The sequence below is a fragment of the Nematolebias whitei genome, chromosome 15 (genome assembly GCF_014905685.2).
Source record: "Nematolebias whitei isolate Nwh7 chromosome 15, NemWhi1, whole genome shotgun sequence".
Lineage (NCBI taxonomy): Eukaryota > Metazoa > Chordata > Actinopteri > Cyprinodontiformes > Rivulidae > Nematolebias > Nematolebias whitei.
The window spans coordinates 26,647,688-26,653,831 of record NC_056512.1 but is presented as its reverse complement, the minus strand read 5'-3'; positions in this window follow the sequence as shown (position 1 = coordinate 26,653,831).

The window sequence follows — 6,144 nt, the reverse complement described above, 5'->3', positions numbered from 1 at the left end:
ATATTTTATTAGTAATATAACATAGATGACAGATCAAAAGTTTAATCTGAGTAAATAATAATAATGTCATCAATGTCAGCACTGTATGTTTCCATACAATGGCGAAATTAGTCTCTGCATTTAACCCATCCACCACCAGGTGGTGCAGTGGGCAGCTATTGAAAGCGCCGGGGGACATTTTGGGGATGAGACGTGCTGCCCAGAGACGCCACGTGATGTGCAGTGACTGGGGATCGAACCTGGGACTTTCGGGTCCCAAGCCGGCTGCCCTGCCTCTACACCATCTCGGCCCCCATAATAATGTAACATTTTAAAAGAAAAATATGTTGATTCAAAATTTCACAGTGTCAACAAATCCCAAAAAAGTTGGGACAAGTAGCAATAAGTGGCTGGAAAATGGAAATTGAGCATATAACGAACAGCTGGAAGACCAATTAACATTAATTAGGTCAATTGACAACATGATTGGGTATAAAAAGAGCTTCTCAGAGTGTCGGTGTCTCTCAGAAGCCAAGATGGAAAGAGGATCACCAATTCCACCATTGTTGCGCAGAAAGATAGTGCAGCAATACCAGAATGGTGTTACCCAGCGTAAAATAGCAAAGACTTTTAAGTTATCATCAAAAGATTCAGAGATTCTGGAACAATCACTGTGCGTAAGGGTCAAGGCCGTAAAACTCTACTGGATGCTCGTGATCTCCGGGCTCTTAAACGTCACTGCACCTCAAACAGGAATGCCACTGTCAAGAAATAACAGAATGGGCTCAGGAATACTTCCAGAAAGCATTGTCAGTGAACACAATCCACCGTGCCATCCGCCGTTGCCAGCTGAAACTCTACAGTGCAAAGAGGAAGCCATTTCTAAGCAAGCTCCACAAGCTCAGACATTTGCACTGGGCCAGGGGTCATTTAAAATGGAGTGTGGCAAAATGGAAGACTGTTCTGTAGTCAGATAAGTCACGATTTGAATTTCTTTATGGAACACTGGGACGCCATGTTATCCAGACCAGAGAGGACAAGGATAACCCAAGTTGTTATCAACGCTCCGTTCAGAAGCCTGCATCACTGATGGTATGGGGTTGCATGAGCGCTTGTGGCATGGGCAGCTTGCATGTCTGGAAAGGCACCATTAATGCAGAGGACTATGTTCAGGTTCTAGAACAACATATGCTCCCATCTAGACGTCATCTGTTTCAGGGAAGACCCTGCATTTTTCAACACGATAATGCCAGAACACATTCTGCAGCAATCACAACATCATGGCTACGTAGAAGGATCCGGGTACTGAAATGGCCAGCCTGCAGTCCAGATCTTTCACCTATAGAGAACATTTGGCGCATCATAAAGAGGAAGGTGCGACAAAGAAGGCCCAAGATGATTGAACAGTTAGAGGCCTGTATTAGACATGAATGGGAGAGCATTCCTATTTCTAAACTTGAGAAACTGGTCTCCTCTGTCCCCAGACGTCTGTTGAGTGTTGTAAAAAGAAGGGGGGATGCCACACAGTGGTAAAAATGGACTTGTCCCAACTTTTTTGGAATCCGGTTTGTTTGTTTGTATGTATGTATGTATGTATGTATGTATGTATGTATGTATGTATGTATGTATGTGTGTGTGTGTGTGTGCGGGCGGGCGGGCATGCGTGCGTGCGTGTATCTATCGATCGATCGATCGATCGATATCTTTAGATAGATAGATATCTATAGATAGATAGATAACTTCATATACAGACCCTTTCCAAAAAAAATTGAAAATCGTGGAAATGTTGTTTTCACTTCCATAATTCCATTCAAAAAGTTAATCTTTAATAGATGATAGATTCAGGGCCTGCAATTTAAATTATTTCAAGTATTTGTTTATTTTTACATAATTTGGGCTTCCAGCTCATGAAACCCACAAAAACAGGAATTCAAAAAATTAGAATATTTTGAAGACATCAGCCCACACTTCTCAGTTTTTACAAACAAAAAAAGAAAGAAATTAGGATCACAACAAATCAATCAAAATATGATACTTTCAAAACGATATGTCAATCTTCAATACTTGGTTGTGAATCCCTTTGCCTTAATCACTGCCTCGATGTGACGTGGGATTGAGACAATCAGCCTGTGGCATTGACTGGGAGTTATGGAAGCCCAGATTTCCTTGATGCTTGCTGTCAGCTCTTCTTTGTTGTTGGGTCTGGTGCTCCTCATTTTCCTCTTGAGAATACTTCATAGATTCTCAATGGGGTTTAGGTCCGGTGAGTTGGTTGGCCAGTCAAGCACTGCGGCATGGGCTTCAAACCAGGTTTTGGTACTTCTGGCAGCATGGGCAGGGGCCAGGTCCTCTGGAAGATGAAATCTGCATCTCCATACAGATCCTCAGCAGAAGGAATCATGAAGTCCTCTAAAACATTCTGGTAGACTCCACCATTTTTCCAGTTTGACATGACTGTCAACAAGGAAGAAGGCCGGCAATGGAGGAGGAAGCATGCCAAAGAGACCATCTTAGCACCAACATAACTAGTTTGTTCTACTTTGGAGTAAGCTGTTGGGGGAAGAATCCGTTTTGTGTTGTGTGTTCCCTTGACTGATGAAGCCTTCCGGATCGAAGGCAAAACGTTTCAGCACAAAAAAAGAAACCGTCCAGATGACCGGACTGAAAAATGGTGGATTGTATACCTGGATTATTGAGCATGGACTTTGTTATTCTGGTAGACTGTTGCGGTGACCTTGTATTTAAGAAAGCAGAGTTTACCAACACCTGCACCGGACATTACACCCCAAATCATGACGGACTGTGGATATTTCACACTGGACCTCGAGCAGTATGGGTTCTGTTCCTCACCCTTCTTCCTCCAAACCCTTGGACCTTGATTTCTGAATGAAAGGCACACTTTACTTTCATCGGAAAAGAGGACCTTGGACCACTGGCGGTCCAGCCCTTCTTCTCCTTGGCCCAGTTGAGATGCTTCCTACATTGGCTCGGGTTCAGAAGTGGCTTGACCCGAGGAACCTGACAGTTGTAGCCCATCTCCCAGATGTGTCTGAATGTGATGGTTTTTGAAGCTGTGACTCCGCCTCATTCCACTCTTTCTGGATCTCTGCCAGATTCTGGAGTCTTCTCTGTTTGATAACTCGCTGAAGCCCATTGTCATCTCTTTTCCTGGTGCATCTTCTCCTGTCACTTTTTGCCCTTTCACTAGACTTTCCATTGATGCGCTTGGACGCAGCACTCTGTGAACAGCCAGCCTCCTTAGCTATGAACTTTTGTGGCTTACCCATCCTATGGAGGGTATCAATGATGGTCTTCTAGCCAGTTATGTCTGCAGTCGTCCCCATATTGAAATGAATTGAGACAACTGAACCAAACTGAAGCGATTTAATAACACCTGGGGAAACCTGTTCAGGTGCTTTGAGTTTAGTAGATGATTAGTGTCACACTCAGTTTAAAACATTCATTCCCTGCAACATTTGAGCTGATTTCTCCACAGTAATTAATTTTTTGAAATCCTATTTTTGTGGGTTTCATGAGCTGGAAGCCCAAATTATGTAAAAATAAACAAATAAATACTTGAAATCATTTAAATTGTGGGCCCTGAATCTATCATCTATTAAGAATTAACTTTTTGAATGGAATTATGTAAGTTAACTTTTCTATGGTATTCTAATTTTTTAGAAAATACACAAAGATAAAAGTTTTATTTTAATGCTATAACTGAAAGATCTTCCTCCCATTCTGCTTTGGAAACTCTAGGAACCACATGTAAGCCTGCAGCCTGAGAGCGAAGTGCTCTTTTAGGAAAATATGGAACAATAAGATCTGAAATTCTTTCATGACTTCATCAGTTGAGCCCTTTCCTTTCAGTGGGGAGGAACACCAGCCCTACCCTAATGAACTTTCCGATGACTGAGCTGCTCACCCTATTCCTCTGGCTGAGCCCAGATACTCCCCAAATAAAACGATGGTTACGTACTGTAACCCCACATTCTTTGACATCATCCAGTCAGACTTGCTCCATCTCAAACTTGTCCTAAACGCTGATAAAACTAAAAGAATGTTTTTTCAAATGGGAAGTCGGTCCCAGCAGTTCTTCCTCTGATTTTATCCTCAAATGGTGTCCTTATTGAGTTTGTTTAATTCCTATAAATATTTGGGTAGCTTGGTCGACTCACACTTCTCTTTTAAGCTCCATGTGGAAAACCTAGTAAGGAAACTGAAAGTTAAACTGGTTTTGTTTTCCAGAACCAGATCCTGTCTAACTCTGAATGTTAGGAAACACCTTGTAACTGTGACTTTCCTTCCCTCCATTGATTACGGTGACATTATTTACATGAACGCTCCTACAAGAACCCTGCAGATGTTGGACTCTGTCTATCATGGTGCACTAAAATTCACAACTGGCTGTAACTACCATACCCACCACTGCACCCAGTATTCACTGGTTAACTGGTCATTAACTTCACACACTATCTCACTGGTATATTTTCATCTTTAAATCACTTCTTGGTCTGTTACCTTCATACATCTCCTCCTACATGTCTCTGTGTGAGTGCAGCTACAGCGTGCGCTCTCAGGACATTATTACCTGCAGTGTTCCCTCAGTGAGGACTGAACTAGACAAAAGGACCTTCTCCTACTCCGCTCCTGTTTCCTGGAATATCTTGTAAAAAGATTTGAAGCTCTCGACCTAAGTGACTTTAAAACTCTGTTAAGTTCTTGTTTTTAGTTTTCTAAATCGCCTTATAATTCAGCTGTTTTCTTTTTGCTACTTTTCCTCTTGATTGTCCTTTTGGTTGCTATTTTGTTTTGATTTGTTAAAAAAAAAAAAAAGAGAGAAATTTAAATTAGTATGCCTATTTTATGACTGTCCATTGTTGTCATCATTCTTTGTTGAAATCAGGCCTCTCTTGTAAATGAGTCCTCGAGGCTCAATGGGATTAACCTGTAGAAATAAAGGTTGAATGAAAAAAGTAATATACAATGGAGCTAGGTTGTTGAGAGCTTTGTAGATTAGAAGTAAGATTTTGAATTCAGTTCTGGATTTGATAGGGAGCCAATGGAGAGAAGCTAAAACTGGAGAGATATGATCTCTCCCAGTAAAGACTCTGGCAGCAGCATTTTGGATTAATTAAAGATGGTGTAAAAAGTATTTGGACACCCAGATAACAAACCATTGCAATAGTCCAGTCTAGATGTGACAAACACATGAACCAGCTTTTCAGCATCATTTTTAGATAAGATGTTTCTAATTTTAGAGATATTACGCAGGTGGAAGGGCGGTTCTAACGTTTTTAATGTGGGGGATAAAAGACATGTCCTGATCAAAAATAACTCCAAGATTTTTAACCCTGGAGCTGTAGGCCAGATTAATCCCATCCATTGAGGGTGAAAGACTGAAACATGTATTCCTAAAATGATCAGGTCCAAACACCAAAACCTCAGTCTTGTCTGTGTTCAAAAGCAGAAAATTTAGGGTCATCCAGGTTTTTATGATTTTAAGACATGCTTGTAGTCTAAATAGCTGATTGGATTCACCTGGATGTTTTCTTTTTTTTTTTTTGGTTGTTGAGACATTTCGTCCTTCATCCAAAGGACTTCAGCAAACTCCCACAAGCAGCACACCCACCCAGTGAACCAAACAGTTTGCTGATGATAAGATGGTTTCTGGGGCCCACCCTCTTCCCTGTCAATTCCTCTGAGGCAGCCATATCCAAAGTGGTTCAAAACATCAAAATTCATGTTTTCCTAACTGTAAGTTTAACATTTATTTTGCAAAATTGTCCATCCATCCATCAATTATCTTTACCGGCTTCTTTCTTTTTGGGTCTCTGGGGTCACTGGTGCCCATGTCCAGCTATCACTGTGCAAGAGGTGGGGGAGAACACCCTGGACAGGTCGCAAGTCCATCAGCTTAATTCTTATGTTTTGCTAATTTTAGGTTCACTGTTTGCTAATTCACCCTAAGGTTTTGCTAATTCTAGCTAGTGTTTTGCCAAATATAGCATCTGTTTAGCTCATTTAGCCTTAGCATTTGTTTTGATTTAACATCTATAGTGCTAATTCTAGCTATTTTTTTCCATGCAGCGTTTATCATCTTTTTTGCTGCATAGCTTTAGTAATTGTTTAGCTAATAGTAGCTACTATTTTGCAATTATTTTT